A 13,026-nucleotide genomic window follows, 5' to 3' on the forward strand; every position below is an offset into this window, starting at 1 on the left:
GTTTACCATTGCTTCAAATTAGAACTAAAATTACCAAAAAAATAGTTTAAAAATAAAGTAACAAGTATCCTGTTGTATTAAAACAACAATAACAAGCTGGGCACAGTGGCACATGCCTATAATCCCAGTGGCTCGAAAGGCTGAGACAGGAGGATCAATAATTCAAAGCCAGGGGTTGGGGTTGTGGCTCAGTGGTAGAGCACTTGCATAGCACATGCGGGGCCCTGGGTTCGATCCTCAGCACCACATATAAAGAAAATAAAGTTATCTTGTCCAACTACAACTAAAAAATAAATATTAAAAAAAAGAATTCAAAGCCAGCCTTAGCAATGGCAAGGCACTAAGCAACTCAGTGAGACCCTGTCTCTAATAAAATAAAAAATGGGACTGGGCATGTGCCTCAGTGGTTAAGTGTCCTGAGTAGTTCAATCCCTGGTAACTACTCCACCAAAAAAGAAGAAAAAACGATGTATCCTTATGATGGAAAATTTTCCACTGAGCAGTTAGTTACAGAAAACAATAAAGTTGGTTAGCCTTTTGTAATCCAGGTCATTAAAACTTTTTTTTGTGTGTTTTTTTTTTACCTTATATATAAATTTACATACATAAACCAAGCACAGTGGTGAATGCATGTGGTCCTAGCTACTTGGGAAGCAGAAGCAAGTGGATTACTTGTGTTTACAGTTCTAGACCATTCTAAACATAGGGGGAAAAAAAAAGCCAGGCACAATGGCACATGACTGTAATCCCAGTGGTTTTGGAGGCTGAGACAGGAGGATCACCAGCCTCAAAACCAGTCTCAGCGACCTGGGATGGTGGCTCAGTGGTAGAACACTCACCTAGCACAGCAGGACCCGGTTTGATCCTCAGCGCCATGTAAAAAATAAAGGCATTGTGTTGTGTCCATCTACACCTAAAAAATAAATATTTAAAAAAACAAACAAACAGTCTCAGCAATGGTGAGGCACTAAACAACTCAGTGAGACCCTGTCTCTAAATAAAGTACAAAATAGGGCTGGAGATGTGGCTCAGTGGTTGAGTGCCCCTGAGTTCAAGCCTTGGTACCACTCCTCAAAAAAAAAAAAAAAAAAAAACAGTGAAAACATCATTACACAAAAGTTATTTTTTGTACCAGGGATTAGACTTACAGGCACTTAACTACTGAGCCATATCCCCAACCTGTTTAATTTAATTAATTAATTTATTTATTCATTTTTTTTAAGAGTGGAAAGTTGCTTTATTAAAGGACAGTAGAAATGACTTCTCCCCAGAGGAAGAAGTGGACCCAAGAGGTGGAATCCATGGAAGGGCAAGATCTTCCCTCTTTTATAGCTAAGGTCTGCTTTCACACATTCCTGTCCTTGGTTCTGTTATCTTGCAGTGATGGAATGTAGGTGGGAAGGCCCAAAGGGTGGGGGACAGGTGGGAAGGAGTAATCTGGGCAGGGAGGGTTTTTTGGATTAGCTTCTCCACCTTTGGCTGGGAGCTGCTTCATAAACATTTCCTTGGGATGGGCTCTGGGCCTTGGGGACATTTTCAATTCCCCTTTTCCTGGACTCCATTCTCAGTAATGGCCTTCATTCTTGATTTTACTGGATATTAGACCCAATTACACTAACTACCTATCTTTAAATCTGGCTTCATTCCCCCCCCTCTTAATTTTGGGAACTCCTTACTGCTATAAGGAAAGGGGGCAATGACCGTTCTGGCTTCTTTGAGCTGAAAGGGGGTGGTGTTGAGCAAGCAGTTTTGGAGTCCCCTTTTTTAAAAATCAGGTCTATCGAGTGGTCCATGATAGAACTGATTGAGAAGTAACAGGCTGGAGGGCCATTTGAGTGATGGGTGGTCTCGGTGTAGATCTTGGTGGGGAATATCCAATCTGTTACTGTTCTTGCTGTTTACCAGTGACGAGTACTTGCTTCCCCAGTGCTGAAGTATAACACCAGAGAAGCACACCAAGGCAAGTTTAGAGTGGAAAGTTGAAGCTTTATTAAAGGACAGTAGAAAAGACTTCTCCCTGGAGGAAGAAGGGGACCCAAGAGGTGGAATCCCCTATTTTATTTTTTGAGACAAGGCCTCACTAGGTTGCTGAGGTTGGCTTTGAACTTTTGATCCTTTTACTTCAGTCTTCTCAGTTGCTGGGATTACAGGCATTCACCACTTCTGGCCACAAAAGTCTTTCATTATTTTTTTTCCAGCATACATAGAGATTGGAGTAACTGCTTTACAAAAATTATCTATAAAATGGAAAAAAAATACACTTTTCTACTTTTTTTATTCAATCATGTTTTATAAGATCTATTAAAAACAATTTGTATAAGCTTGTGTTGTTAAGTACAAAATAATACTGGGAACATGGTAATGTATTTCTTTTTTCGTGTGTGTGATACTGGGGATTGAATCCAGGGGCTCTTTACCATTGAGCTACATTCCCAACCTACTCTTATTTTTTGAAACAAGGTCTTACTAAGTTACTGAGACTGGACTAAAATTTAAAATCCTCCTGTTTCAGCCTATCAAGTAGCTAGGATTACAGGCATATGACACCACACATGGCTGGATGTGCCAATTTATTTATTACTCTTTTCCTAAATTTGCTTTTGTTTTAATCATGTCTGCCTATAGGCAAATTTGATCAGATAAGAATGCACTAAGAATTAAGCATTGTTCTAGAAAAATCAATAATTTTTGAAAACTATAGCTTCAAAACAGGCATCATGACTATATTATAAAATATATAACAATTTTCTATTGAATTTATTTATTGTGATACTAGGGATTGAACTCAGGGGCACTCCACCATTGAACCACATCCCCAGCCTTATTTTGTATTTTATTTAGAGACAGGGTCTCACTGAGTTGCTTAGTACTTCACAGTTGCTGAGGCTGGCTTTGAACTCGAGATCCTCTTGCCTCAGCCTCCTGAGCCACTGAGATTACAGGTGTCTGCTCGCTCCAGGCCCTATTGAATTTTTTAGGTTATCTTCACATTTTTTCCTGTTGGAGGCAATACTGTGGTATCGTTAGCAGTAAAGTAATGAACTACCTGGAAAACTACTCAGAACTCCAACAATCCAAGAAATGTGTGAACCCAATGTTAAAACTTGGGTTTTAATCTATAGATTGAATGTATGATACACTCATCTTCTCAAAGAGGATCATCTCATTGTCCTCTGAAAAAAGCCCAACACCAGGAAGGGAAAATATTTCCTGAGGCCAAACATTCCATTATCACCCAAGGTTGCATCCATGGATGAATATGAATCCATAATTCCAGCTCCTGAATTCATGAATGTTCAGATTCTTTAGCTCCTCATTCAAGACTGCAATCATTGTCTCATCCAAAAACATAGTTTCATGCTGGGGATATGGCTCAGTTGGTACAGCGCTTGTCCAGCATGCATAAGGCCCTGGGTTCAATCCCCAGCACCACCAAATAAAATAAAATGTTTCAGGGGCTGGGGGTGTGGCTCAAGCTGTAGCGCGCTCGTCTGCCATGCCTGCGGCCCATGTTCGATCCTCAGCACCACATACAAACAAAGATGTTGTGTCTGCCGATAACTAAAAAAAAAATAAATTTAAAAATTCTCTCTCTTTAAAAAAAAAATTTCTTAACGTCTAAATATTTTTACGTGTTGGCACTGGGAGTAGAATATTCTTACTTGGTTTCCAAGGTGCCCATTGTTAAAGCAGAAAAAAGACAGATTTTTGTGTTTTCATTTATTAAAAAAAAAAAAAAAAGATGTCTCTGATAAAGAATAAATAGGGATAGGGAATTAGGGAGCTGGGGATGATTGTTTTTTTCTTTTTCTTTTATTGGTATTGAACCCAGGGGTGCTTAACCACTGAGCCACATCCCCAGCCACCGCTTTATTCTCCTCCTCCTCCTCCTCCTCCCCCTCCTCCTCCTTCTCCTCCTTTTTTTAAATTAGAGACAGGATTTCACAAAGTTGCTGAGACTGGCTTTGAACTCATGATCCTCCTGCCTCAGCCTCCAAAGCCACTGGGATTACAGGTGTGTATGTCACTGCATCCAGCTTTTTTTAAAAATATGTATTATAGAATTAGCTGACTCTTTAAAACATGTGCATGTGCAATTTTGTTTTGTTGTTTTTCAGCGCTGGGGAAAGAATCCAGGGCCTTGTGCAAGCTAAGCAAGTGCTCTATCACTACATCCCCAATACTTGTAATTTTGATTAAAAAAATGAAGTTTAAATACAAAGTAATAACTGGCAACACAGTAAGCATCCCAATATGTTTCCAATTTTAACTAAAATATTTAAGGGTTTTACCATTTAAACCAGGTGCAATGGTCCATGCCTGTAATCCCAGTGACTTGGGAGGCTAAGGCAGGAGGATCTGAATTTTGAGGCCAGTCTCAGCAACCTAGTGAGACCCTAAGCCACTGAGAAAGACCATGTCTCAAAATAAAAAATAAAAAGGGTTAGGGATATGGCTCAGTGGTTAAACTCCCCCCAGGTTCAATCCCTAGTACAAAAAAAAAAAAAAAAAAGGAATATTATTTGTTATTTGTTTCGACATAATAGCCTTTACTATATATGTTTCCTTGAATTTTTATTTACTTATTATTATTTATTACATATTCTGTTTATTATGCATAGATGCTAATTTTTATCAAAAGTTTTTCTGGACTGAGGATGTAGCTCAGTGATAGAACATTTGTCTAATATGCACCTTACACACAAAAAGCCTAAGGAATACACAAAACAGCAAAACAAATTCCCAGATTTCATGGAACTTACTATTTGTTTATTTATGGATTAAGCTCAGGACCTTGAACATGCAAAGCACATGCCCTACCACTGAATTACATCCGCAGTCAATACAATGTATTCTTGAGTCTATATCAGGACTACACCTGAAATACCTTTATTTCTGTTACAGGTTATCATTAATATTTATATAAATTGATTAGCTCTGCATCAGATTATCTTTTCTTTTTTGTGTGTGTGTTTGTGGTACTGGGGATTGAATCCGGGACCTCATGCTAGGCGAGTGCTCCAACACTGGTCTACATCCACAGCCATCAAATCATCATTTTGGTATATGCCTGATCATCTTTAGCAAATCCCAAACTATGACATTATAGGATTAGAGTACAAAATAGATCTAAATATATAAAGTACACAAAGATCTTCCTTACAAGCTTTGGGTTTTTCTATGTGGGAAAGCATTTAGAACTTGTATGTTAGGCTTACGCTTTCCTTCTTTTCCCCTCCTCCCTAGACCTTCTCTTTCTTAGTTTTTGTTGTCTCCTACCTCATGCAAGACTCTTGATTCTGTTATCATTCCTTCTCACCCCTCACTTTCCAATGGCTTCTCCCACCCTTTAAACATCATAAAACCTTCCTGGTTTCCAAACAAGTCCCCCGACTCCTTCCCTCAACTACTAAATATATACAATATTAAATTATCTCTTTCAACTTCTCCATCTATCCCTTTCAGTCTCAGGTAATGGTGTCACATTTCAACCAATTTCCCACATTAGAAACCTTGTTATCTCTTCCCTTTTCTAACTGGTCTTCAAGGTCAGAAGCATAGTGAAATTCTGGGTGAGCTTTTCTTTTTACTTCTATTGCCACTGCTTTAGTTTTAGGTCTACTCTCTTGCCTAAATTATCACAACTGGTCTGTTTGTCCAAAGTTTTTCACAAATACAAAATATAATCAACAATTTTTTTAAAAACATACTATGAGCTAGGCATAGTAATATAATGATATAAAGCATAACATCAGTTCTCACATTAAAGGAATTTATCCACCAACCTTATAAGAACTATTTTCCTAGGCTGATGTATAAGTCAGCTTTTTGTCAGTGGCAGAGCCTCTGTTTGCCTAGCATGTGTGAGGCACTGGGTTTGATTATCAGCACCACATACAAATAAATAAAATAAAGGCCCATCAACAACTAAAAAATATTTAAAAAATAAATAAATAGGGCTGGGGATATAGCTCAGTTGACAGAGTGCTTGCCTCACATGCACAAGGCCCTGGGTTCAATCCCCAGCACCACAAAAATAAATAAATGAATAAATAAGTTGTACCCAGGCACAGTGGCACTTGCCTGTAATTCCAGCAGCTCAGGAGGCTGAGGCAGGAGAATCTAAAGTTCAAAGCCATCCTCAGCAACTTAATGAGGCACTAAGCAACTCAGTGAGACCCTGTCTCTAAATAAAATACGAAATGGGGCTGGGGATATGGCTCAGTGGTTGATTGTACTAGAGTTCAATCTCTAGTACCCCCCAAAAATAAGTAAATAAAAAAATAAATCTTGGGCTGGGATTGTGGCTCCGTGGCAGAGTGCTTGCCTTGCAAGTATGAGGCACTAGGTTCAATCCTCAGTACCACATGAAAATAAATAAAATATTGTGTCCATCTATAACTAAAAAAAAATTAGAAAATAAATAAATCTTGAGGAAAGATTTTGGTTCATAGTTTTAGAGGTTTCAGTCCACCTTCTCTAAGCCCTGAAACTGGTCTGTTGTGAGGCCAAACTTCATGACCATCAAGCAAGAGAGGAAGACATGAAGGTCCCAATATTTGCTTCAAGGGCATACCCCCAATAACCTAACTTCCTTAAACTAGGCCCAATCTCCTAAATATTCTGCTACTTCTCAATGGCATTGTCATCTAGGGATCTTCAACACAAGAGCTTTTATGGGACTTTTAAGATTTACTGGGGCTGGGCATATAGCTCACTTGGTAGAGTGCTTGCATGTGTGCACAAGGCCCTGGGTTCAATCCCCAGTGTGTGTGTGTGGGGGGGAATCCAAACAATAACAGCTAGGGTACAGGACTACCTAACATACATGAGGACCTGGATTCTATTCTCAGAACTGCAAAAACAACACAAAGCCAGGCCCAGTGGTGTATGCCTGTTATTTCAGTGACTGGGGACACTGAGGCAGGAGAATCAAAAGTTCGAAGCTAGTCTCCATAATTTATCAAGACCTTCAGCAACTAAGTGAGAACTTGTCTCAAAATTTAAAACAAACAAACAAAAAAACAAAACAGGGCTGGGATTGTAGCTCAGTGACACAGTGCTTGCCTCTCATGTATGAGGCACGGGTTCGATCCTCAGAGAAACATAAAAATAAATAAGTAAAGGTATTGTGTTTATCTACAACAAAAAATATTTTTAATATTTATTTTTTAGTTGAAGTTGGACACAAACCTGGATTTATTTGTTTTTATGTAGTGCTGAGGATTGAACCCAGGGCCTTGCATGCGCTAGGCGAGCACTCTACCGCTAAGCCATAACTCCAGCTCTAAAAAAAAATTCAAAAATAAAAATAAATAAATAAATAGCCAGGCATGGTAGCGTATGCCTGTAATCCCAGTGGCTCAGGAGGCTGAAGTAAGAGCTCAAAGTCAGCCTCAGCAAAACCGAGGCACTAAGCAACTCAGTTACAACCTGTCTCTAAATAAAATTCCCAAAAAGGGCCAGGAATGTGACTCAGTGGTTGAGTGCCCCTGAGATGAATCTCCGGTACCCCCCAAAAAAGAAAAAGAAAAAAGAAATAAGGGCTGGGTGTGGGGGGACATGACTGTCTATAATCCCACTGACTCAAGGGGCAGAGGCAGAAGGATTATAAATTCAAGGCCAGCCTCAGCAATTTAGCAAGGCCCTAGGAAACTTAGAGAAACCTTGTCTCAGAATAAAAAATAAAAAAAGACCTCAGTGGTAAAATGCCCCAGGATCCAATCCCCAGTTGATGATGATGATAATAATAATAATAATAAGAAGAAGAAGAAGAAGCTGGGGATGTAGCTCAGTGGCAAAGCAACCCAGGATTTATTCACTGGTACTAAAACCAAACCAAACAAAAAAGTATCTTCCTAAAAAAAAAAAAAAAAAATTAAATTATCACCACCATCACCACCACCACTACCACCTCCACCAAAAACCCCTGTGAAAACAGGCTGGGTAACTTATATCTGTAATCCCAGAGATAGTGGAGGCAAAAACAGGAATATCACAAATTCAAGGCCAGCCTCAGCAATTTAGCAAAAACTTCAGCAACTTATACCCCATCTCAAGATTTAAAAAAAGGACCAGTGGGCTGGGATTGTGGCTCAGCAGTAGAGTGCTCCACTCCTCTACCACGTGCGAGGCCCTGGGTTTGATCCTCAGCACCACATAAAAATAAAGGTATTGTGTCCAACTACTTCTAAAACATAAGCATTAAAAAAAAAAAAAAAAAGGACTAACGATGTAGCTCATGGTAAAGTGGCCCTGGGTTCAATTACCAGTACCAAAATCAAAACAAAACAACATACCCTCTGGTATCCTAATAAAAAAACTTCTGGAGCACTGCTGATAACCTGTTAACCTGGCTAAATAGCTAATGGGTTCCATTCCTGTGCTACAGTACATTCCAATGACACATGACAGACTGATGGCTTTCAGTTTCAGCTCTTAGAGACAAAAGGAAAACAAAAAACTTCTGGCTCTTTGTTGTCTATAGAATTAAGTTCAGACTCCTCATGTAGGCGTATAGGGTCCTTTATCATCTTGCCTAAACCTCTTTCTCCAGCCTTGTATTTTACATCTTGTATTATTGACACCATCTCCTGAACTCAGCCACATTGAACTTTGCAGATTCCTTAAAATACCATTGATTCTGTTTTACATATGCTTTCTCCACTGCCAGAAATACCCCTTTCTGGGATGGGGATGTGGCTCAAGTGGTAGCGCGCTCGCCTGCCATGCCTGCAGCCTGGGTTCGATCCTCAGTACCACATACAAACAAAGATGTTGTGTCCGCTGGAAACTAAAAAAAAAAAATATTAAAATTCTCTAAAAAAAAGAAATACCCTTTTCTTCTCATTGGGAAAGACTTATTCAGCCTTTGACACTCAGCCCAAATGTTACCCCCTCTTTTAGTACTTTGTTTATAGCTGTAATGTAGTACTTATTATAATTTATTTATTTTAATGTAATGCTGAGGATTAAACCAAGGGTCTAGTATATGCTAGGCAAGCTACATACCATATGCTAGAGGAACTACACCCCCTCCCCACCCCTGCCCGCTTTATATCATATTTTGAGACAGTATTAGTAAATCGCCTGGGCTGGTCTTGAATTTGATCCCCCTGCCTCAGCCTCCCAAGTAGCTAGAATTATAGGTATGCGCTGAGGATATCCATTTGGACACATAAATTCAGAGGTCAGAAAAATATCAGAGAAAAAACATGAATACTACTATGTTTAAAAATTTTTTTTTCAGACAAGATCTCACTAAATTAATGAGGCTGACTTCATATTTGCAATCCTCCTGCCTTAGCCTTCTGAGTCACCAGGATTTCAGGTCTGCATGGCTGGATACTACAATTGTAAATGACAGAATGTTTCTACATTTAATTTTTTTTTTCTTTGAGATGGGTTCTTGAAATATTGCCCAGGCTGGTCAAAAACTTGTGAACTCAGGCACTTCTACTACCTCAGCTTCCTATAGGTATGAAAAAAAATTAAATTTGACCAGGTAGTTTCTTTTCTTTCAGAAGACTGTCAGGATTAAATTTGGAAATGGCATCTAATGTTTGTGCCAAATATTTTCTAGTGTCCTGCAATCCAAATTGCAGATTTCTCTGCTAAAAGCAGTGATACCATAAGAGGTTTTAATCTGGATCTTTCTCCTATTAGAAACTGAGCTTTTTAGTAATTTGAAAAAGAAACCCAGCACAACTTGGTTTCTACCAGCTAAGGATTGAGAAAACATCTAAAGGCATGAATAAACCTGCTTATGAACTATAAACTTGGGGAGAGAAGCCATTTCCAGAACCATTCTAACTTGAAATCCCTTGATATATGTTTAGCAAAGTATGAATTGGATCAGGCATGGTGGTGCATGCCTGTAATCTCAGCAGCTTGGTAGGCTGAGGCAGGAGGGTTGAGAGTTCAAAGCCAGCTTCAGCAACTTAGTGAGGCACTAAACAACTCAGTGAGACCCTGTCTCTAAATAAGGTACAAAATAGGGCTGGGGATGTGGCTCAGTGGTTGAGTGCCCACGAGTTCAACTGCCAGTACCCCTGAATTGGGGAGGTAAATAAACCAATAGGGGACAGGGAAGTAATAAATTATGGATTAGGATGCAGTTGTCCTGAATTTTTAAAAGTGCTGTGTGAAAAAGCAGTTTTTACCCACAGCATTTTTTTTAAACAGGCAGGATCTCCCTAAATTGCCCACTTAGCTTTAAACTAGGAGACTCTTGCCTCAGTATCCCCAGTAGTTGGGACTACAGGTGCCTGGCTACAACACTTTTTTAGTTGTAGTTGGACACAAAACCTCTATTTTATTTATTTTTATTTGGTGCTGAGGATCGAACCCAGGGCCTCAATGTGCAAGGAAAGAACTCTACCACTGAGCCATAACCTCAACCCTACAACACTTTTAATTTTTGGCTTTACTGGGGATTGAACTCAGGGGTGCTCTACCACTGAGGTATATCCCCAGACCATTTTTGTTTCGAGACAAGGTCTCACTAAATTTTCCATGCTGGTGTTTACCTTGTGATCCTCCTGCCTCAGCCTCCTGAGTCTCTGGGATTTCACAGGGGTAGATATGTACCATTGTGCCCAGCTTCAGCACTTTTTTTTTTTTTTGTACCAGGGATTAAACCCAGGGATGCTTAGTCACTGAGCCCTTGTTTATATTTTATTTAAAGAGAGGGTCTTGGGGCTGGGGTTGTGGCTGAGTGGTAGAGTGCTCGCCTAGCACGTGCAAAACCCTGGGTTCAATCCTCAGCACCACATAAAATAAATAAAATAAAGGTATTGTGTCCAATTACAACTAAAAAATATTAAAAAAAAAAAAAAAAAAAAACAGGGTCTTGCTGAGGCTGGTTTTGAGCTTGGGATCTTCCTGCCTTAGCCTCCCAAGCCACTGGGAGTCACAGGTATGTGCCACCATGCCTAGTTCAGCACTTCTGAGAAAGGAATTTGTCAGTGGGGTTTCAGTCTTGTAAATGATATCTTAGATTCCTCCATTTTAAATCCATTTTATATTTGTTGCCAGATTAATCTTTATAGAGCACAAGAGTATTAGTCCTCTACCCTAAAAAAATAAAAAAAAAGTAGCTTCCCATTGCCAAAGATTTAAGTTGTACACAATCAGTCTGATATTAAGTGCCACCATTAATTTGGTAATGATCTTGCTACACTCTGGGCTGCTTAGGTCAGAGGTTGGCAAACTATATGACCGAATCTATCCCACCCTGTTGTTTTTGTCTAACTTATTTTACATTTTTAAATAGTTGGGGAAAAAAAGAATATCTTGTGACATGAGAAAAATAATTCATATTTCAACATCATTAAATAGCTTTATTAAATACAACTACCCTCATTTGTTTACATACTGTCTTGGTTTTGTACCACTGTAGCAGAGTTGTAAATTATTTTGTAGCCTTAATCTTCCCCTTATAAAAAAAAATGTGGCTAACCATTGACTAACACATACTTCTGTTTCTTTTTCATCTTCTCACCTTTCAAGATTTCTGATGTAAGGGGTGGGGGATAAAATATCTGTCCCCACAGCAGGATTGAGGGAGAGATGTAATGTTTGTACTTATAAGGCTGAAGCAGGAGAATTACAAGTTCAAAGCCAGCCTGGACAACTTTTAGGTAGACAATCTCAGAACAAAAAAGGGCTGGGGACATAATGTAGGTCAGTAGAATACCCGAGGTTCTCTTCCTGATACTGAAAGGGGGCGGATGGGGTTGGGTGGGGATTCTGTTGATCCTTATATAAGGCTGTCAAAATAGAATTTAAAAACAAATGAAAAGCCTCCCCCCAAAACACAAATAGTAAGCCAAATATTTAATTCAATTGACTAAACCAGTAAAATAGTAAAGTTTGTTCTATGAACATTTAAGGAACAAGGTATTTACAGGAATAAAAAAAATCCAGAATAAGGTTGTAAACAAAACTGGTTCATTGACTACAGAGTAATAAACAATAAATTGGTAGTTTCATAGTTTTTTTTTTTTTGGGGGGGGGGGTGTAACCAGGGATTGAACTCTGGGCCACTCGACCACTGAGCCACACATTCCCAACCCTATTTTGCATTTTTACTTTAGAGAGGGGGTATCACCGAGTTGCTTAGGGCCTCACTAAATTGCTAAGGCTGGTTTTGCACTCCCAATCCTCCTGCCTCAGCCTCCCAGACAACTGGGATTACAGGCATGCACCCCAACGTGGGGCCTCATAGTCAGCTTCTGTATGAGACAGAAATCTACAATTTCATGTCTAAGATCTACATTATAATTAGCAAAGTGGAAACAGGTACCTTCTTGAGAATTAATCTGAGGTCAAGAAGATTAATCAACTTCCTAGGCACCCTTATTTCCATCCACGTCTTGGATACAGACCCCTCATCCCCATCCCTGACTAAAGGTAGGACCATTTTTACCATTGAGCTACATCCTCAGCCCTTATTTAGGTGGTACTGGGGATGAACCCAGGATCTTGCACATAATAGGCAGGCATTCAACCATGGAGTTACATCCCCAGCCCCCCCATTTTTTTTTTTTTTTTAATTATCTTGAAACAGGGTCTTTCTAAATTGTCAAGGCTGGCTTTGAATTTATCCTCCTTCCTCAGCCTCCAGAATAGGCTGGAGCTAACTGCTCCAAGCTGGATAATTTTTTTTTTTTTTTTTTTTGTACCAGGGGTTGAACCCAGAAGTGTAACCACTGAATCACATCCCCAGCCCTTTTTAAAAATATTTTTTTAGACATTGATGGGCCTTTATTTTGTTTATATGTGGTGCTCAGAATCAAACACAGTATCTCACGCATTCGAGGCAAGCGCTCCACCACTGAGCCACAACCCCAGCTCCCATAGCCCTTTTTATATTTGATTTAGAGATAGGATCTCAACCAAATTGCTGAGGCTGGCTTTAAGCAGGATCCTCTGGCCTCAGCCTCCTGTACCACCATGCCCAGCTGGATAACTTTTTTAAGACCTGTCCTGATTCTTTCATCCAAGATAGACTTCACTTTATGC

At 39.4% G+C, this 13,026-nt stretch overlaps 1 non-coding gene across 1 annotated transcript; it reads left to right on the forward strand.

Annotated features, from left to right (window-relative positions):
* The first annotated feature begins 8,329 nt into the window (after nt 1–8,329).
* On the forward strand, nt 8,330–8,451 carry LOC114088861 (small nucleolar RNA SNORA54). The gene has a single exon (XR_003582077.1). It is a non-coding gene; the product is annotated as a small nucleolar RNA SNORA54 (small nucleolar RNA).
* Nucleotides 8,452–13,026: the final 4,575 nt, after the last annotated feature.

The sequence above is a fragment of the Marmota flaviventris genome, chromosome 3, assembly GCF_047511675.1.
Source record: "Marmota flaviventris isolate mMarFla1 chromosome 3, mMarFla1.hap1, whole genome shotgun sequence".
In the NCBI taxonomy this organism is placed as follows: domain Eukaryota; kingdom Metazoa; phylum Chordata; class Mammalia; order Rodentia; family Sciuridae; genus Marmota; species Marmota flaviventris.